The sequence below is a fragment of the Pleurodeles waltl genome, chromosome 4_2, assembly GCF_031143425.1.
Source record: "Pleurodeles waltl isolate 20211129_DDA chromosome 4_2, aPleWal1.hap1.20221129, whole genome shotgun sequence".
NCBI lineage: Eukaryota > Metazoa > Chordata > Amphibia > Caudata > Salamandridae > Pleurodeles > Pleurodeles waltl.
In genome coordinates, this window is record NC_090443.1 from 389,960,763 (window position 1) to 389,983,302 (window position 22,540).

At 41.7% G+C, this 22,540-nt stretch overlaps 1 protein-coding gene across 2 annotated transcripts in view; it reads left to right on the top strand.

Moving 5' to 3' along the window:
• The window catches only part of LOC138292777 (beta-1,3-galactosyltransferase 2-like), a 165,620-nt gene that overhangs the window by 11,605 nt on the left and 131,475 nt on the right, over positions 1 to 22,540 (top strand). Inside the window, exon 1 of one of the 2 annotated variants that reach the window (XM_069231537.1) lies at positions 21,865 to 21,996. The exons of the other annotated variant lie outside the window; for it this stretch is intronic. The gene's annotated coding sequence lies outside the window, so the exon portion shown is untranslated. Of the gene's footprint in view, positions 1 to 21,864; positions 21,997 to 22,540 lie in introns of those variants that run through there. 2 annotated transcript variants of the gene reach the window in all.

The following is a 22,540-nucleotide window of genomic DNA, read 5'->3' on the forward strand; positions in this document are numbered from 1 at the left end:
TGTGAAAGTTTCTCTTCCTTTTATATTGTGACGTCAGATGAGTCTTATGAGCCATTTTGTTGGTTTCATGTACTCGTTTCTGTGTTTTGACTGCCCATCTCTCTTGGTCCGTTTGTCGGATGAGTCCTGAAAGATACCAGAAGGGCGTGTGTTAGTATACTGGTACCTGCCAGGAGGTTTCAAATTGTCACGAAGATTATAACGTCTCTTCACAATCTCCGACTGCGGAGATTCTCCTCATTGTTTTACTTTATCTTTATTAGATTTTTGTTTGTCCCAGAATTGTTTAGAACCCTCCTGTAATTGGTTGGCATTATCCTTCTCAGAATTACCTTGAAGGTGTGGCTTATTTGGGCTGGCCCCAAGACTATCCCATCCTATAGTAGTATAAGTCTTGTAAGTAATCTTTGGTAACTCACGTTCCTGGACTAAATGTGGAACGTGTGTGAGTAGTTGGCATACTGCCAATGCTGCTGGTTCTCCTTTAATGTTACTAAAAATATTTGAGGATACTGTAGCAAAAATGCCCACTAATTTCATCCCCAAGGCAGTGGCAGTCTCATGTTCATTTTGAATTTGTTTAAAAACATCCGGTAAATGTGCAATTGTCGGTGTATCTTGTGTCATGGTATAACTTGCAGCAGCTACTGTACCTGAAGTGGCACAGTCATCTATGGAGGGAACTGTTCCAAATGGCATGCATATTGTGAGAATTCTGTGTTTGTCTTGGGGTCCCGTATGGGGAAATACTGCTTCCAGCTGAGTTGTTTTTTGTGCAATCCAAAACTGAATTTCTTAACGTTTTGTTGGAGCCTTACCCATAAGTGCATTGATACATACCGGATTTATACCTGGTGTAGCTAGTCATTGAGCAGGTGGAGTAGCCCTCGTTCAAAGTCTACATTACGAATTGTATTAAACGTTGGTAGATTCTAACTAAATTTCTATATAATGGCGCTTAATGCCGTTCCAGACCTCTTGTGCACTGGCCTGCCCCGTGTGCAGTGCACATGGGGTAGGCAGGTGCACAACAGGCCTGGCAGCTTTCACTGCCTACTGCCTTCTCCTAAATGCACCCGATCTCAGGAGCACTAAGCAGGGTCGGGCCTGGCTGACCAGGCCTGACCCTGCTTAGTGCTTCCGAGATCGGGTGCGTTCAGGACTCCATGGGACAAAGGAACTCCACCTCTACAGAATTCCACAGAGTTTTTTTTCAACTCCACAGAGTTCCGCAGAGTTGGACTCCGTGAACTCCTCCCAGGTCTAGAACAGGCCTGACTTCCTGATGTGTCTGAAAAAAAGGGACTGGCTCTTAGACTGACGATACAAGTTAGTATATCAAATACCGCAAATGACACCCTTGAGCAGGGCACAGACTGCATGTTGTACAAATGGCTGATAAAATGTGCAGCATGAATAACTCTGTCTTCTTGGAAAGAGGCACCTGATTGAAATATAAAAACAATGAGCTAAAAGCTGGCTGTGCTAAAAAAAATATAAAATACATATGAATGTAAAAGTCACTGGCTGAGAGCCTTGAGATAAAATAAGGGTTTGCAACTTAGGTGCTAAAGGGGTCCTACGAAACTAACAGTTAAATGTATGTTTCATTAAAATTTGTTTATAACTTTCATTCTATAGTATTTGTTTATATTTTTATTTATTTTTCAATTTTTATAATATTTTTTGTAGATGTGTTTTTTTCCTTTTTTTTTTGTTACTGTATTTGTTATGCAATTGTTTTAGTATTTTGGAATTGAGTTGTTAACAATATTTCTGTTTCATGTGAAATATATATATATATATATATATATATATATATATATATATTTATATATATATATATATACATATATATACACATATATGTATGTTTTATAGTAGTCATTTTAAAGAATTAAACAAAAAATAATATAATGCAAAATACATATTTTTAATGTTTATGTTACATTATATAATTGTTTGTTTATACATATGTATACACACATATATATCAAACATCAAAAGAAATGCTGCACTCTCAAGGATTGTAGTCCAGCCATTCTCCATTTATTGGCATATTAACAGACTCCACTGAGGCTTTTCGACTCCTGTCTTTTTCAGAGTGGTCCCATCTGAATACACAGCTGTTGTTAACGAGTGTCTTATATCCACAGTGCTAGCATTCTGGAATTCGTAGTTCCACAGTTCCACCAGTTACATCCAGGGCACAGAGCTGTTTAAATTGTGACATATATTCATGTTCATATATGTGTATGTACATTATTTAAGTATATACTCATATTAAATATGAGTGTGATTTTTTTACATTATATTAATGGTACGCATTAAAATATTTAAGACTTACTACTTTAAACCACATATATACATTAAGAAACTATACTTTTGTATGTTTCTTTAACAATATTAATGTGAAATGGTACTTTTTGTTCAATTTGTTTGTTTTTACCATTATAAGGATAGGAAATCGATATACTTGTAAACAATATTTTTGACTCAATATTTCTGCTTCATGATATTGTTGGTTGCAATGTTATGTCAGTGACCCATGGATTTAAGGCTTTTGGGGATTTAAAAATCCCCCTAATGTGTTATTCCTGTATTTTTTTTCTACTTTGTCTTAGAACATTGTAAGGTGTAGGGTTAAAGCTGAAGATGTCAAGCCCACACAGCATGCACAGCAAGTGCTGGCTGTCCATGTACTTAAGGCCCTTGGCTACAGTAATGGCTGCATAAACACTCTCCCAGCAGGCACCTCAAGCAAATGCCAGGAGTCTAATTTTGAGGGTGTATAGTTTCTATTAGTGTACAGACCTATGCAGGAGATTCTCTCTTAATTATAAACTCATATCAGAAGGTATCAGAGACTATATTGACAGTGGTAGGAATGAGATTACAGAGCAACCGCAGCCAGTGTCTTCAAGTGACTGAAAACCAAAGTTTAGCACCATTTACTTGATAATGTCACCCTTATGGAACTATCTTTGCATTGCACATTTTCACTAATCTTTATAAATAATATGGGCTAACCTCTGCCAATTTGGAATCCATTGCCATTTGTCAACAAATGCTCATCGCCAAGCAGATAATACTCAGTCTAGGAAGGTAGATCCTACTGCCCAGCACAACAAAAGACACTCAGATGCATGGGATTTTTTTAAGTGACCTTGTTACCCACATGTTAGTGATTCACTGATGACAAAGGTCTCACTAATTACTCATTTCTTATGGGTAACCATCCTGTGGCAATATAGCATGGTCTTTAATGTCTGAATTAATATATGTGCAGAATATCCAGTTATAACTATGGGGCTCATTACAAGTTTGGAGGTTAGACGAGTCAAACACCAAATTAGTGGAGATAAGCCAGCCGTCAACCCAGCTGCTTCAACCCCTCCCGTATTACAATGTTCCCACCGGGCTGATTGGTAGGAATATTGTATTATAATGTTCCCACAGGTCAACCTGTCGGGACCAGTGCTATGGTAGTGGTCTAGGCTCCCTTAAGGGAGCCAAGGCTAATATCGTAGCATTAGAGCACCCTCTGAATGCACACTGTCTGCAAAGCAGACAGTGCGCATTCAGAGGGTGCAGAGTGGGGGGGTAAGGGAGGGTGGCACTGCCCCTGCCATGGGAATGGCCCCCTGCACAGTTTTTCCACCAGCCTTTCCATGATGGTTGAACCACCATGGAAAGGCTGGCAAAAAGGGGACTCGTGCTCAGCACTGTGGTGCTGAACTAAGCACTGCAGGCTGAGTACGAGTCAGACCGCTGTCAGCACAACATTAGCCATCTTCCCGGTGGGCACGATGGACCCCTGGAAGACTGACCAGAGCTGTAATGTGGCTGTTGGACCACCTGGAGTGCAGTGGTCCAACCACCAGGGGCGAGTCTGCCGGTCCTTGGACCACCAGACTCGGAATGAGGGCAGATATCTTTTATAGGGAAAATTGATTTCCATGCTTCGAATACCAAATGCTGTGTGCAACTTACATTTATTTGATATGGTCAAAGTGACCTAAAATTGACAGTTTATACAATGGTGGTATGCTAGGTACATTTAAACAGTTTATAGTTTGATATTCACAATTACAGTCATGCCTACCTTATAGCACTTAGTTTCTTGTCTACTGTAGTAATTCAGGCACCAAATTCCATCCACTTTTGGGCTAATAATTGTTTCAAACTTGGAACTCAAATCACAGGTTTAGGTACTGATCAGCTTTCTTTTGTTAAATCTTTGAATGCGCCCACATGTACTCATGATAGACCTGCTAAACATATGTGTGAGGTCTTAAGATCTGAAGTCATTTTTTGTGATGTCACTTCCTGTGAGGTCATGGGCTGTGATGCCAGTTCTAGTAATGTCTCTTCCTGTGATGTCACATGTAATATCATGCACCATGATGTCACTCACATACTTCCTCATTTGGTTAGATCCTCCACTTCTGTTTTTTAGAATTGCCCTGGATTCTGTACTGAATTGTGCTCTCAAACTGGATCGTTAAGGAAAATAACATATGGTGAAGTAAAGTGAATGCCCATAGATAACACGATTTTGTCAAGTGGGGATGCTGGGATTTAAATCTAGGGTTACATATAGTGCAGATCTGAGACTGTGGGGCTACATACTTTCCTCTTCTGCTTAACAAAAAAATCAGTGATTTGTGTTTAGTTATTTAATTGTTCTAATTTTATCAGTGTTAGTGCATGTAGTTCAATAAATACACTTATAGCGCCTTAAATCATACTGATACTGTTTGGAATTTTCGACACACATTGAAGAGTAAATGTAGGGACAGAACATACCTATCTTTAATCATATTGCACTTCTTAAGCTTCTCTTTGAAGGTCAGTCACCCAAGAATCAAACTCAGTGGGAGCTCCAAGATTTCTTTTTGTTTTTGCTAATTATTTAATTGCGGTCACTGAGTAGTTGAGCCTCTCCTAAAATTCTAATTTATTTTGTGAGTGAAACCAGCAATAAAGTAAACATAATACAATATAGCATCTCCTGCTTCCCTTACACTTCTGGCTCGCCAGGCTTGACATACAAATCAATTCAGGAGAGTCTCATCATCTCCAAGGTCGTAATTATTTAATTAACAAAACAAAGAGGCCTCAGACCCCCACAAATGTGGTCTTCAACTTACAGTGCTTCAAGGAGACTTGGGCAATGTGCTCTGTCTGCCTCTATTCAATATTCACTTTCCACTTTAAAATCTGGGACTGGTGGAGGGTTACTACAACTCCAAAATCAGGTGGGAATAAATCTTCGTGTATCCTACGGTTCCTATGCCCATAAGCATAGTGGTAGCGGTGCTCCAACAAGTTGGAAGCTTTTAGATCTTCTGCGTGCTAGGCAGGACACCAACCAGCTAAAGGACTGACTCTCCTGGATAACCGTCCCACTAGCTCCTCCTGAGGACCCTTCCCAATATCATGTTATTTTCACTGCTTGTCCTGTCATATTGGAGAAATTTAAATGATTGTGCCACTCTATTAAAATGATGGCACCCAAGCTGAGAAGCGCCTGTGGTATCCTGTTAAAATATGACATCCCATCTGAGAAGTGGCTGCAGGATACCATTTAAATGTGGCAGTCCAGCAAAGATGTAAAAGCATTGTCCCATTAGGAGTAAGGAAACCCAGCTAAAAAGTGTCTATAGTGTGGCATTAAAAGTATTGAACCCCACCTAAAATGTGCCTGTGGTGTGTCATGATGAATATAGTATGGGAGCTGAAAAGTGCCTGTAGTGTGTAAATAATGATATGGCAGCTCAGCTGAGAAGTGCCTGAGCTGTAAATGCTCATACGGTCCCATTAGTGGTATATCACCCCAGCTGCAGTGCTTGTAGTGTGCCATTAAAAAATAGCAGACAAGATGAGCAAAGCCATTGAAGTCATACCATCCTACTTGAGGGTACTGTCCCATGTGAAATATAGCATCTCGACTAAGAAGTGACTATAGTGTGCTATTAAAGTACAGCAACGAAGCTGAGAAGAGCCAATACAATAATAGCAGCCAACAGAGAAGTGCCTTTATTGGCCCATTAGTTGTATAGCAGGCAGCTCTTCATTTAAGCTGATGGCTGCTGGTAGGGGCCACCCACACTCATTTTTCGGGACCAGCACTTATTTTTCCTCATCAGACCTTAACCCAGATGAAGAGAAGAGAAGAGAAGAGAAGAGAAGAGAAGAGAAGAGAAGAGAAGAGAAGAGAAGAGAAGAGAAGAGATGAGATGAGATGAGATGAGATCAAGGTAACAACTAGGGATGAAAATGAATCTGCGAAAGTGAGATAAAGAGTCAGGGATTGTCCTATGGGGGATTCAAGAGGAATGAGGCGGAATCACGGCTATGAAGCCTTCATATTTGGTATTGCAACCTTAAATAGTGCTGGCCTCCGGCTCTGAGCAAAACTTTGGCCCCCAGCACTTATTCTTTTGGAACTTAAGCACTGATAGCAGCCCAGCTGAGAAGAGCAGGCATTGTCCTGTTATAATTAAGGCAGTCCTACTGGGAGGTGACATTTCTTTGTCATTAAAAGTATAAAAGCCAAGCAGAGAACTGCAATGACTCTCCATTAAAAGTATAGCAACCCAGATGAGAAGTATCAGTACAGTGTTAATAAAGTTATGGCAGACCGGTTGAGAAAGGTTGCTAATGTTTCATTCATGCATAGCACCCTTTCTGAGAAGTGACATCTGCACACAATCAGAAGTACAATGGTCCAGATGAGAAGGGTGTTACTATCCTACTAACAATGTAGAAGCCCATCTGGGAGATGCCAAAGTTTGACATTAAAAGCACAGCAACCCTCCTGAGCAGTACTGGTGGTAAACTGGGTTGTGGATAATGGAGAGGAGATTGTGTTGTAGGCTTAGGAGGGAGGCTCCCATGCTCTCTCAGCTGAACTTCAGTTTACTCACACACTTAAGGTCGTCACAGATGGCACAGTAAATGAATAAAGCCAGCCTGACATTTTCTATTTAGTACTCTTACGCAGCGCGCTCTTACTGGGCAGTAGTTGAGCGCTTTGCATGACATCCAACATATTACATAGATAATTGCATAACTGCCAATACGTTTGTCTGCAAGCAAACTTGTGCTTCTTAACGCTCATGGCGTGGCGCTTTAAATCAGCTCACTTATGTAAAACTGTATTACTTTTCATTTTCAATTTTTTTGGCAAGAAAAGTCCGGTTAGGACTTTACAACACTAATCGCTTTAAGTCGAGCAAGTGCGAGACCCAGTGCATTGCAGATGCGTCTTAGAAGTTACACCGCTACAGCAGGGAACAACGAACCGACGGAAGGTAGTGGGTATGAAATCTTGGCGGGCAGGAAAAGAACATGCTCAGCAAAATGACCAAACCGAAAGTGAACACAAAGCGCTTTAAGGGGATTATACCATGTATTACCTCGCCTGTCAGCACGACCTGGATCTTTCTTGACCCAACGATTGCCCATTTCTGTTTAGATATCCTTTTTCTGGGCTTCTCTTGCGATAAAACGTTATCTGCAAAACAAAAGTTTATTTTATTTGTCGACTGTTAATATGTTTTTTTCCAACACTGTACACAAACGCACATTCTCATTTGCTGTCTGTTCCCTGGGAGTGTTGTCTTTAACATTTACCTAGACGGTCACGGTAATTTCACATCTAAAGTCTTTCTAAATTCGGGGCGTTTACCCATTCGCATTACATCAGGAACTGGTACATGCAGTATAGCCTGATAAACTGCCGCAGATATGCACCGGAACCCAGTGAAGATGAAATATTAAAATTTACTTGAATTAGATGCATGGTTGGAATGTAAAAGTGGGCATTTATACACATGCTACTGACAAGTACCAGTCTCTAAGACTGTTAGAGAGGAGAGTCTGAAAAGGTTCACCGGACCACGAGAACAGATATTAGGCTGGGCCAGGAAGACATGTTTGGATCAGGGATGAAACCTTTGAATCTAATTCACGAGTTTGTAAAGTTATTACAGCTAAAAGGGTAATTCTTAGGAAAGTGGGGAGGAGGAATCATGTTAAAGTAGAGGACTGAATTAATAAACTCTCAAAACTGGGTTCAAGGCAATAGGATATATTCATGACTAAGAATAGATTGGACTTTTTTCAAATTTTGAGGAAAAAGTATGGAATTCTGTAACTAGACTGTTGATGGGATTTTGATCCGTACTTAAGTCTGTACTTTAGAAATCGGTAAGGTGAATTGCATTCTTGTACTCGTAATAGGGCCACAATAGACACATGGCTACAGGAAACTGAGTTCAAAGAAAAAAAACATTGACTGGTTGACCTACTTATGCAATGAATTCTTAAACTTGAGAGTGGTGTGGGTGTGTAGCCTGAAAATTGTTAGGGTAAATCAGAGTGTTTCCGAGGGAGGATTACCTTATTTATTGGTTTAAAAAGAGGCAATGCAGCCTTTCTGCCTTAAAATTGAAGTTGCCTATCTCTGTCTCTTTCTCTCTATCCGTTCTTTCTCCTCCCTTCAATCTTGTCCTTTTATTGAACTGTGTCTTTTCTCCTCTTTCCTTTCTCCACACTGTCTTCTGTGGCTTCCTGCCTGATGTGCTCTCTCATCTCGCCTTTTTTCGATTTCCGGCCTCAGTCTGCCTTTAAAGCAGCCCACACATTCAATATCAGGTGAGCACATGAGGCACCATTCTGTATTTTTTTTATTGTGCTTGCTCCCCGTGGTATATAAAGGTAATTTCCCTATTCGATTTACATTAGGACCTGACACATAAGATGTAGCCAATAAACCGCCTCAGATGTGCACTGGAATCCAATGAAGATGAAAAATTAAAAGTCATGTTCAGCCAGATCCTCCTTTGCTGTTAGTTTTTAGAAAATTGCAAAAGGTTTTCACTTTTCAGTTTTGTGACAGATGTTAGTCACGGGCTTCCTTATTTAAGTTTCTTAAAAACAAAAGTGATTATGGACAAGCCTCTTAGGTTTCCTGTAACTATAGACTGGAACAAACTTGTTTGGTGACCTTTACTTGCACAAGATAACACACCAATGTTCTGACATTTCAAGTATGCCGGAGCAGATTACTGGCTGAATAACCTTGGGTGCGCTAGAACCAGCGTAATAACTGCTGCAGCATTATTACCAGCTTAATAAATGATGGGGCATTATTACTGCCATGATCACTACGTCAAAAACGATGATGGCTAAATAGTCGATGGGGGCTTGCTTACTTGGATGTTAGCACCAGGTTGGACATCATTACTGGGCAGAAGGCATGTGTACCAACACAGTCATTTGTAGACATAATTACATATTACTTGATGGGAGGATGGAGACTGACAGTTTAGTTAATGGCACGAGTAACAGCACAGCAAATGATGGCAGCATAATTACTGGCAAAGTAACAGATGATGATTTGAACACTAACCATGAAATTGATTAGGGTATTACAATGGTTAAATAAACAGGGAAAGTACAATCACTGGGACCTGATGGTGAAGTACCACTGACCCAGAAACTTGAGAATCATAGTTACTAAGATGAACCACAATGAACGGGGCTACATTATGAGCACAAACTGTCTATCGGGCACACCTGGGTGATCCATCTCTATTGCACAAGGTGGATTTTATTGCTCTAAGACACTTTAATATGCTGTGACCTCCATAGTCATTTATGAAAGGCATGCATATGTCATGCCTTTTCCAGTGTTTAGCCTCCTTTGAGAGCACTGGCAAACTACTGAAAACACACAAGGCTCTGCATGGTTTCTGGACTACTTTTTATTTTTATTTCCTACGCAGCACGATCTTGCTGGGCAGTTGTTGGTCGCTTTGCATGACATCGACCCTGTTACATAGATAATTGCATAACTGCCAATACATTTGACTGTGAGCGAACTTCTGTTTCCTTTTGTGTGCTCCTTCATGCTCCTGCTTATGGCATGGCGCTTTAAATCGGCTCAGACATGTAAAACTGTATTACTTTTCATTTTCAATTCATGTGGCAAGAAAAGTCCGGTTAGGACTTTACAACGCTAATAGCTCTAGGTCAAACAAATGCGAGACCCATTCCATTGCAAATGCTTGTTCTTTTTATTTACAGTTCAATAACTAAAAACAATAAAAGTGTCCACCTCGTTTTATAGGCATGCACATGTGGTTCATGCACCTAAAAAACGACGAATCCATCGACGTTCTAGGCCTTTTTTTAATCCTTCTTTAGCCATGCTGCACAGCATCGGAGATGCTGTAAAACATCGGTAAAAATCATTTCCAAAACCAATAGGTATCAAATGTGGGACCTGTTGGCTTCACCAATGTTTGTATTAAAGTTAGAATCAGGTGCTTGTGCCACGTAGCAAGAAGGGAAGAAGTGGGACCCAATGTAGTTTTTGACCCGAGCCCAGTAAATCTTCTGAAAGGGCTGCACAAACCAAATCACCCCCTTTTCTTTATTGCTTTAGCTATGCCAGCAGCTAAAGAAAGCTGTTATAAGCTTATAAAAGTTTCCTCACTCCAAAAATTCCTAAAGTAAGGGAAGAACTTACATTTCCCATAGGCGTGTCAATCAACAACTTACAATGCAGATTCAAGTGCACATTAAACACAGTTTTTAAAACTTCTGTTATTGGCTACCTCAATCCTGGCATTACCCCTAGTTTTTCCAGGGTTCCTCTTACCAATATAAGGGATGTCTATCTTTAAGGAAGCAATGTGAGGTGTATGATCACTCCCATCACGTAATCCAACCCATGTGTCAGTTAGAAAGTATCTGTCTCTCACTGGATCAAAACTATGGCAATGAAACATCTGTACTTACCTGAGTCAAAGGGCAGGGTCAGATTGCGATCTTTTGATAATGGTGCATAATCCATGAATAATGGTAATCAAAGCTAACTGTTTTGCACCTTTGGTGGAACGATTAACAGTGGGGAGTTAAGTTATGGAATACGCCATATTTCATCTGCTTCTTTATGAGTTTAATAAGGCCACCTATGGGTCTAAAACTCACATAAAATCGCTGGCTGCTTTGCAGTAGACAACATCTTTTGGAAATGAGCTTTTCCTAATTTTCTCGCAGTTGATGAACTGTTTCCTTCCTATTGCTTGATTCATACGATTGCCACTTGAGGGGTAGCCATGCAAGTTGATCCCTATTGGTGATAATAGTTTTCAGTTATCTTCTAATTGACATCATTCTTCTAAGGAGCCTGAGAAAGGGTGCCTGTCTTAACTCTCGATCAACATGCCCGAATTCGGAGTACAGTCTGTGTTGTCAGCATTCGTGGTCTATTGCTACCTCCTCACCAGTCGTCATACCCATTCTAAACCATTCCGCTCACGTAATGACTCACTTGTGTTCAGATACAGCAGGTTTGTATGTATCGCTGTTACACTACATCTGTTAGACAGAGCACATCGGCATAGAACAATTTTGGTGGGATACTGGCAAAAGAGTTACCCAGGCATTATCTCAGTTGAGTCTTAATGTCTACTTCAAATGAAATTCTGATTTAAATTGGCCAAATGGCCACACATCTCCACTTCTTAACAAGCATTGCTCTGTACACGGTGCTTAATTTGTGCTTGTTGTTTCCGGTGCGGAGCACCAGCACTTATTTTTCGGGGCCGGCGCTTATTTTTCTGCCTCATGCATTTACTGCGAGCAAAAGACACAAATGGGAAGACGGAGGAAGACAAAAACGAAAAAGCATCACAATGGGAGAAAGCAGAAAGCTGCAATTGTGAGCTGACGGGACAGAGTGCCTTTAAACGGATTGATTAATAAGTGCCGGTGCTCAGCACCGGAAACAAGAAGCACAAATTAAGCACTGCTTTTATGCCCAGGCAGGGTGGCAGTGCATTTCACACAGAAGCAGGGTCGGAAGCACAGAGGCCGGACTCTGTTACAAGCAGCAGAGTCTGTTATTCCCAGCATTACAGACAGATATCAATAACGATCGCATCCAGGATTAAACACACAAAAAAATCAACATGGGTTAATGCCAGCATTAAAAGACTGAAAATACAGCACAACATATTACAATTCAAGTGAAGGAAATCAAGGGATGAAAGACAAATTCATACTACATCAGTATAAAAGAGCCTACAACACTGCCATCATAAAAACACTCTGATCAGGTGTGGGTCACAAGATCAGCGCATCAGCGGCCTTTCAAGGATTTTGGGGAAAGGAGGCATTTAAAAAAATATAATCGGCATTTTACTTGGTTGGGAAACAACGGAGCAAATCGTTTTTCACTTCCTGAAGTGGATGTTGGCAATTGCAGTCCGGTTGTGAGGCGGCTGGTTAGAAAATGCTGAGGAGGGATTAGATTTTACAATTTTATTTCAGTGGCAATGATGTCAGAGGAATAGTTAGAGGGAAGACTAGAGGAGAAATTGGAAGGTGTGGTGACTAAAACCTTGGGAAAATTGATGAGGACGCTAACTGACACCATTGACAGGACGCTTGAGTCACTATGCATGAAACGAAGTTTCAAAGATATCAAGCACTAGAAAGGAAGAGTGTGGAAGTAGCAAAATGCTCAGGATGGGTAGGTAAGGTTCAAAGAAAAATAATTTGCATCACAAGGGTAATAGGAAATTACTCCCCCTTAATTGAAATTTTGCTCAGGCCTACCCTTGAGGGATGCAACAATTTTGGTGTGAGGGACTGATGTGAAAGGTGCTAGGTAGAGGCGAGCAAGCCACCAAAGGCTCGAGCAAGGGACAAGTCAGAGACCTGGCTCTAGCTCAGCTCGAGGTACTCTTGGACCCTGCAGCCCAAAGCGAACAGAGCTTTAATGTGGCTTTTGCCTGCCACCCGCTCCACCAAAAAAAGTTTGTGCTTTGTTTTTTATTCTATGCACATGATGTGCATGGAATCAAAAACAAAGGACAAACTTTTGGTGTTGAAAAGGAGAGAAGGAAGTAGTAGCCATCCAAAGGGTGAATTGCACAGTCTGAAATCAGAAAACCTGGGACTAATCCTGGCTTTCCCACTTGATCATAATGTTTAATCCTTGGCACATCTTTTAGTTTACAGAGCCTTGTTTTTCTTTGTTATCACATTTGAGAGCGCCTTCCAAGAAGTTGGTTCATTGTGTGCACAGTACAAAATTAATCTGATGTATTATGATGAAACGCTTATGCATGTTAAATAAATACCTTTTAATTTTAGAGACCGACGTATTTTACATTATGTTTGTTGCATGATTTAGATCCCAACTATTTTCAGGGTTCAGAGCGTGCATGGCTCTTGGAGCCCAGCCAGACCCCCGCTCTGCTCTGGGTCAGCTCTTCATGTTAATTTGTTGCCTCCCCCACCTCTAGTGGTAGGTACACCAAGCTATGTCTGTCTTCATTTTAAAGTGTTTTTACATACTCTGAGCCAAGTGTGTCTTTTCGGCAGGAGTGGAGTGTATCAAATGCCGCTGATAGGTCCAGGAGCCATGGTGCAGCCACTCCATTCTTGATGACTGCGAGTTTGGGTCCTCACTTATGGATATGAGGACAGACTTTGTAGCTCTACCTAGTTTAAATTCAAATCGTGGGTACCTTTGTTACAGTTACGCAATTATGCCACTATGCCCCGTCGTGTACTCTCACGCTCGCTACAAAATTGTACCGCAAAACTGATACAAATGAGCAGAATGCAAGTGGGCGTTGCACATATTTTAGCTATTCTTTTTAACCGAAATACGTCCTCTCTTCAAAAAGTGGTCAGAGGTTGCATTTAACATTAGGTTGTAGAGCTAAAAGATGGATTTGCAATACACGTAATTTCGCATAATTTTCTAGAAATGTCATGTAATTGCATGAAAGTAAGTTACCCATATTTCACGCCTGTTCTGCTAAGTATTTTCGTCAAATAGAGAAACACAGTGGTCCTGCTTGGGATGGCTAAAACCAATACATTTTTCTCCCTCTTGCACTGTATCCTAAACGCAGATCAGCATGCGGTCGCTCTAAAGATCACCCCCCGCATTGCCCCACACTTTGGATCGAACATGTGCAGACGCCTCAAAACACGCAATTCCCTAATGAAGTCAGTCTGTTGGTGGCGCGTCTTCCGGCAAGACCTGCACGCGATGACGTCATTATCTTTTAAATATCAGGTCTTGAGAGGAAGAAATGCATGTGAAACACCCCTCGCATACCCTGGGTGAAGCGCAAATCGGAAATTGGAATTAAGTCTTCAATCATAAATCGTGACTCAGCCACTTACAAAAGACTCTGCCACTTACAAAAATCAATAATTAAGACGACAGCCGTTCTCAGACAAATTAAATGTTCAACTTCAACCATTAGGTAATCATCACAATCGCACACGTACTATGATAGTTCTCAAAAGCAATCTCATTAAGATAATGAAGGGTACTTATCTTGTGAGCTGCAGCAACGAAAGAAGGACGAGAGCTCGTGTTGCTGGTCTTTATGACCTAGTGGAATGTTTTAAAGGTTCTAAGTTCTCTCAATTTTTATTGCTGTCAGCCAGAAATAAAAAGAGTATTGTATAATATTAGCCTCTGTGTCCTGACATAAAATGACAAAAAATCAAACAATTAGAACCATTCACATAATTTGAAGTAACTTGGGGCAAAAAGGCCAGCCCAAGAGCACAGGAACAGAGCAGCTGCACTTGTTACTGTTCTGTTGCATTTAGTGTTTTTCTGTTCCAGCAAAATGCATACTCTGGTTCATTTTGGCTGCAAGGGTGAATTTTCCGCAGAGAAAATAGCGCTAAAGACAGGATTACGCTCCTTGCATAGTTCTGCGTCATTTTGTATTGTAATTGTATTGTAACAGTATTTATCTAGCGCTTACTACCCCTGACAAGGTGTTGAAGCGCTTTTTGGCGAGTAGCACTCTACTCCGGAACCCAAGAGGAATCAGTGGTGGATTAGTATACAGAAATATGAGTTCAGTTTTAGTATTTGTAGGAGTTAATTTGAGCAGAGGATATGTGAGTTTACTAGTTGGATTGACTAGAGTAATGGAGGGGTGGAGGAGGGAAGATTCCAGAAGTGTTAATTGGGAGTTTATAGTAATAGGATGAGGCTTGGGATGAGTAAACGAGAGATGGAGGAGGGAAGAGTCTGTGTAAAGGGTTAGGGAGATCAGAGTAGCAGGAGGGGTTTTGGATGAGTCAATGTGAGATAAATGAGAGAGAATTTCTTAGGGTTGTTTGGGAGATCATGGTAATAAAGTGAGGTTTGGGTGAGCTAGATGTGGAAGAGGAGGGAAGAGCTTAGGCAGGGTTATTTTGGAGATGAAAGTAGTAGAATGGGTTTGGGATGAGTCAGAGTTGGGATGGAGGATAGATTGATAGAGACATGACATATTGTGATGGGAAGACACAGTAAAGCTTACAAGAGAGTACATTTATGTTATGCTTATTTATTTATAATTATATATATATATATATATATATACACACACTTTTTTAAATCATTATTTTATTTTTCTTTAATTTATTTATTCATTATGATTATTATTTTTTTGTTTTACTTTAATTTACTTATTTATAATTTGTCCCTTGTTAAAATCATTAGAGTTGGGGGAGGATGGTGAAGTAATGAGAAAGGCGATGCAAATTCAAAAATATACTATGAAAGTATTTTTGAAAAATGTGGTCTCCAGATCCTTCCTAAATATCGGATAGTTTGTCCGAACTGTAGGCCTGAGGTCAGGATTGTCCCAGAGCTGTGGCGTAGTTGCTTTCAAGTCCTTCTAAATCGTTTCTGTATTTCAGTTTATCAAGGGATCAGAGAGACTGTCTGGAATTCAGGACTTCTGCCAGGACTCAGCTAATGTGCTCAGGTAATGGGCACATCTGCCTGAAAGGTGGGGCCAGGTTAACGGAAGTGGGACCTACATTCCCTCTCTAGCTAGATCTTACCCTTCAAACTATTTATGCATAGGAAGCTGTCCATCTAGAAGAACAGAGCAGACTGATATTAGATGGATTCTGAATGCCACTTCCCTTGACATAATAAAGTCATTTGTTTACGTTTGGATTATAAAATAGTTTTGTTCTATGCCCAGGTGCATATATAGTATTACCCACTGAAAAAGGAGAGTCTTGTGACACTCCATATGTTGTCTTTTAGTACTGACATTTCTGTTCCCATTCAGAATTCTTTGAAAAGTTTGACAGCTGTACTGAAAAGGACTGCCCAGGCGTGAAGCCTTGAAAGCTGTATTCTGTGACACATCACCTTGTACACAACCATTTGTTTGAAGAGAATTAGAACTCCCAGTTGCCTCTCAACAGGGACAGAATGCATATTTTTTAACAAGAAAATATATTTTGCCTTAGCCTTGTAAACGATTTATGATAGTACTGAAAATTGGAGCTGCAATTTCCAACTACAGCAAACATTTGGTAACTTCTGTAAGACATTTACCTAACCCGACATGATAGGTGTGGCAGCCGTCACTAAAGGTATTTCAAATCCATCTTGAAACAGCAGACAGGATGAGACTGAAAGCCAAAAAACTAGGAATCAATAGTACTGAATAGTATACATAGGGAGAGTTTAGAGCTTCCAAACTATGAGTCAACATTGTTCAATATTGGAGTGGAAATGACAGCATATTGAGTTCCTGGAATGAACAATACTTTTCTAACAGGAAAAGCTCTTACTTTATTGAGCAGGCACCTAATTTAGCCTGCTTCTTAATAAAATAACCCCCCAACCCCCCCTCCACACACACACACAAGGTCTAAATTAAACTCCAAAAAAGAGGGAGAGTGGGGAAGGAGGATTTAGCAAATATTCTCAATCATGGCCAGATGTGTTGGTTGGTGTCTCACTTTACGGTTTGAGCTGGAATATTTCATAATTACATCAAGGAGAGTGGAGACACACTGAGCTTAACAAAGGAGCATATGAGGATTCCACACCACTACCTACACGCTACTGGCCAAACACACGTGAAATAAAATAAGTATTTGGCTGGTGTGGTGGCATGGTGTCTATAGTCGTGAAAACCCTGGACTAAGTCAACTACTTACGAAAAACAATCTTGTGTCGAAATGCAGCAGCGTCATGAACATGAGCACCAGCCCTACACGGCCTCCCAACTGCATGTACTGTTTCGGGGAGCTCTCGCCCATGGTGGGAACCCCAGCAAACATGTTTTTGCCTTCGGAACAGGACTCAGCCAAAAGCAGGAGCAAACCACCGCCAAGTGCCAGGTTCCTCATAAACATAAACAGCCTGAATCTCCAAAACAGCGATGTTTATCCAATCATCGCGACTGCAGGAATGCTAGAGACGTCCCCCAAGTCAAGTTACTGCTGCTGTTCAAAGTCTAGGCCCTGCAAGTCATGCCCACTTCTACTCTTGAATCTCTTATATCTCTTCTCTCAGTCAACATTTACCTAATTCCCTTACGAGATCTAATTAGACTGTTCAACCTCATCTGTTAGAACTTATCAGTGAAAAACAAGTATTTCTAAAAACGAATGGCTCAAAAACCTCTACAAGTGAAGACATGACAACTGCCTCCATGCCGTAAATGCATGGGTGATGACTAACCACCTCAATCTCAATCTCAACACCTCAAAGACAGAAATTACGACCTTGGACAATGGCACAAACATGAGTCTACTGACATAAGGCACAAAGAACTCAAGGACCCTCCAACTACATCAAGACAAGTAAGAAACCTAGGGGTAACCACGGATTCAGACCTCTACTTGAGACCAAATGTCAACAGGTCACATGAGCACCTTCTACCCACCAAGATGAATCTTTGGATACCTTAGATACCAACAGAAGCTACAATCTAACCTCACACTAGTAGTCTCCAAATGTCAGCAGCCTATATTTTTGCTTCCCCTGTTTCATCATACGAAAAATACAACTAACCCATAGTGCAACTTCCAGACTTTTTCTCCACCTGCAACCCCTAGAACACATGACACCATCCTCCAAGCACCTAACTGGGTACCTGTAGCAAGATGAGCAATGTTAGGGCACTTTCCATCATCCACAGAAGCGCACAAGGAACAGGACCACTATGCCTTCAAATTCAATTCAAGCAATAAAAACAAAACAGGACACTGCTCACCGGCTTGCATTAGAGAAAGTCATGCTGCCTTATTATTGGAAATCCATTGGAGGCACTGCTTTCTCAATACAGTCCAGCAAACTCTGGAACTCACTAACAGACAAGAATTAAAGCATCCAGTAGCATTTACAGTTCAAAATTGAGGTGATAAGATGGCTATTTCCAAGATAACTACACCATCTCGTAGCCCTGAGATAGGCCCCAAAACAATAATCACCACAAATACAATCTACAGTCTAAAATCTACAGGTATTGAACAACCCCACCATTACACAACCTTTAATGTCTGAGTAAGTTATGAAGGGCTGATGTTTGTCTAGCCTGTGTATCATATGGTAATACAAATATACACATAACACTCTTGATCCTCATTAAAATTAATAACAAAACAGACTCCGTAATGATTCCCTCATACTGCATGGTCCTCTCGCACTCACCTAGAACAGAACCACTACAGGTTACATCTCTCAAGCAGTTCTGTAGCAGTGGATGGCAATAAACAATCCATCATCAACTGAACAGGTACGGAATAGCTGAAGAAGTCTGGCACACACCTCTGGCCACTGGGGGACTGCACCGCTGCAGGTTCCAACTAACCACATATCATGAGCACTCCCTGACTCCTCTCAATGACAGTCGTAAAAGAGAAAACTGTACTAAAGTCCATGCCAGCATATCTCCAGCCAGTCGACAATCTCCCCCCAGTCTATGCCTCCTCAGGATCATAAACACAAAGAAAATTCTCAGAATGCATTAACCAGGTTAGTGGTGTGTAAGCTTATGAAATACCATAAAGGGATCTTCAAAGTAGCTGGAAGCTGCTGGTCTCCTGAAAACCATAAACTGTGTGTCTGTCTCTCACACTTCTTCTTCCTAAGAGATACAGCCCATAACACAATAAAAGTGTATTGGTGGGAATCATGCACAACATGAAAACACATTTGACAAAGTGTTGAAACAAAGATGTTGCTCTTCTAACCACACAACATACAGTGTAACATGCTATCCGCTTGGACAAGCGCTTCGGCACCAGACATAGTGGTAGTCAGCACTATATAATTGAGACAGTACAGTACAATCAGAATGGACGTCCTAGTGCAGTACGCAGCTAAGTGAACTGTGAGCTTAAGAAATACCGTAAAAGAACTGTCAGAGCTGGCAGTTTACTGAAAACTATAAACTGTGCATCTCTGTTTTGCACTTTTCAACCATCACACTGCTAAACGCTGTGTCCCATAACACAATAACCACACCTTGGTGGTCATCATGTATGGCATGGAAACACAGGATCAAAACAAAGAAAACTCGCTTCCAACCACACATCAGATGCAGTGAGGTATGATACCCATTTAGGAAAGCGCTCCAGCACCCCACATAGGAGTTGTATGAGCAATATAGTACCGTACAAATGATGCAGAGTGTGATTCATAGAGGCATGCATTATCCAGGCAGGGTGTGATACCCATTGAGATGCCCAGCAAAGGTCTGATACCCAGAGACGTTGAACCCAGGAAGTGCTTGCTACCCAGCGGCACGGCTCTATTACAAACATGCAGTCTGTTATATCCAACTGGAGCGTGTTGCACAGAAACAGGGTGTGAAACACAGGTATGGTTCTGCTCCAAGCAGGCTGGCTCTGTCATGTCCAGCAGCGGAGTGTTGCATGGAAGCAGGACTCTTCAACTGACAGGCAGAGTTCTGTTATTATCAAACAGGCTATGGCAGGCACCTGTGTTACACAGATGCCAGGGTCTGTGACAGGCAGGCAGGGTCAGAAGAGTTAATAGGGCCATCTGGCAGTGACCAAATGGCTGGGCTAACAGATCTATGTATACAGTGTTTTTTTTGCCTGCTTGTAAGCCTGTTTTATGGTAGGGTGGGTCGATCTTTACTGCTGATTTCCCTGATATTACCACAAGCATTGCTTGCAGCAAGCACAAATCCATGCCAGCAGTGGCTGGCATTAAGGAACGTGAGGGGGTTGCCCTACAAGTTACATGGGAGGAGGCAGGGAGAGCAAAAGGAAAATACTGTGAAGATGCTCACCACAGAGCTATCTTAGAACCAAACCCAGTGGCTACTTTTTTGGGATGGGGGGTCAAATACACATGTGCCAAATTGGTGCAGATGTAATTTGCCCTCGACACAGTCCAGCTTGGTAACATCATGATGGCAGGCATGACCATTTTAGGCCTGGCTTTAATGCTCACCCCGGGGCATTGGCAGATGTGGCCCAGGGCGGGATTAGTAAGCAGAGCGACAGGCAGTTTGCAAGGCAGGTCGGTGTAATGGGTGGAAACTGCAAGCACAAGGAAAGAGCAGGCTCCACCTACCTTGGGGTTTACTTTCTAAGAGAGCAGGCTGGGGGAGGAGTCCTGCAATTACTTCTGTGCGCACATGTGGTATGTTCTTTTCCATTGGTCGGAGCACTCAAGGCCCCCCTTGTGTGCACTCTTCTACTGTTCTGTCTGCACCTTCATGTGTTTTTTATTTCTACTCAGTAAGAGGCTTAGGGAGTCCAGGACTTTGCTGCTGAACGGAGCATTTGGATCTAGGACTTGGCCCCCGGTCCTGGGAGACTTACTGTGTTCCTGCCAGGCCTGTTTAAATGTAAAGGCAGCAGTTTGGACTCCAGAGAGGTGCGTGTGAGACCAATTTCACCTTGTGACCCCACCCTCTTCGCTCACAGGTAAACTCTGAATAAGAGGCCTAATGTAACTCACTGTTGACAAAGCACACATTATTTACTTTAGGAGCATTTATTAAGGTTCTAAATTGTATTTTGAATAGCTAGCTGCCTATCTCGCAGTCCGATGTTAGATGTTACTCAAACAACTAAACGCAGAAACGTTAACTATCCTCATGACATCTGCAATACCTTTTCGATAGCAGGCTGCTTAGCAATTAAACTTTGTATATCTGGGTTTGTTTTTTCAATGTAGATATATGGCTGGTGGTGAATTAAAAGCTCTGTACTAAGCCACGAAGGGACTGGAATTTTGCAAACCAAGCTATTCAGTATGATGGCAGTGGTATCTATTGGAATGTTTCTAATGACATTTTTTTAATCTTGTGCTGTAATGGATACAACATGAAATCCATTTTTTCAACAACAAAAAAATGCATCCCGTTTTCTTGAAATGTATGCTGTAAAGTAATGCACCACTTGAGCACATTGTTTCAAACCTTGCTGGGGGTGACACTACCCTTGAACACTCCTCTTTCCCTTTAGCATGCTTACTGTACTCACTTGCTCTTTCGATTTAGATATGAGCTCCCCCCCGCCCCCACTTCTAGAATCCACCAGACACCACTGATCCATGAAGTGTCCCATTCCTGCGAAAACCTTAGCAGCTTGCCTTTGCGAGTAAAAAACGTGCCTTGACTTACAAATGTGGACCATTTTTTAGCTATCTGATTCCCTAAAAGTTGAACTTGGTGCCAGGGCCTATTATGCAGGCTGAGTCTTTTATGCTCAGGCAGGGCTTTAAAGGCAAGCAGGGTGTGTGTGGTACATAGAGGCAGCGTGTGCCACTCTGAGACTGGGCTCTTTCACAAACAGGCAGTGTGTCTCTTGTACCTAGGCAGCGCGTGGTACACAGTTGCTACATCCAGGCGAAACGTGGTACTCCCACGCGGGGTGTGATACATCATACACTGACAGCGTGTAACACGGAGTTAGGACTCTGTGATAGACAGGCACAGTCCTGTTACTCCCTGGTAAGGTGTGTCTCTGGCAGGTGCCTGCAAACACACTGAAAATACTGGTTAGAGATAAGAGGGAAAAACAGGCTTGTCAAAGTCATTGCGTCCTACGAAGTGCAGGGAGGAAAGAGAGGCTTGCGCAGCGCTCCCTCCTGGAGTACACCGAGGCCTCTGCCTGGGCCGGTGCCTACCATCGAATTTCGGATGCCAGGTACGAAGGCAGATGATGCGCCGCCCTGTCTTTCCTCTTCGATACTACTAATGATAACCTGTTTTGTTGATAACGCCCGCTATGCCAGTGTTAGAGGTTGAAAGCGCTTTAACTAACCCTGCGGGTAGGGTCTGAGTAAACCAATGCTGCTGGCCGAAGCACGTGCAGTCGGGCTTGTGATACGAGCTATTTAGCCAGTGTGGCATTTAAATTATTGAAAAGCAAATTACGCGAATTTCACCCACACCCTGATATTAATTAGTCTGTGCCAGGTGTTATTGAAGTGTTAGCTGCGCGTGCCATGCTCTAAGTTTAACAGCACCAAATAATCTGGTATTTTTCTCCATTAATTTTAAACGTATTTTTGTTATTTTGTCTTTGCTCGTTAAACCACTGTCATGTGAGATATAACAGTGAAACTGCGACCCCTGCCAGCTTCGAGGATGTTGATAACCTGCTGTGATTTTGCTTAAAGAATCAATATCTTCCTACATTACGTTGTGTTAAAACTGCTAATTTTCATCCATCGATAAACAACAAGGGC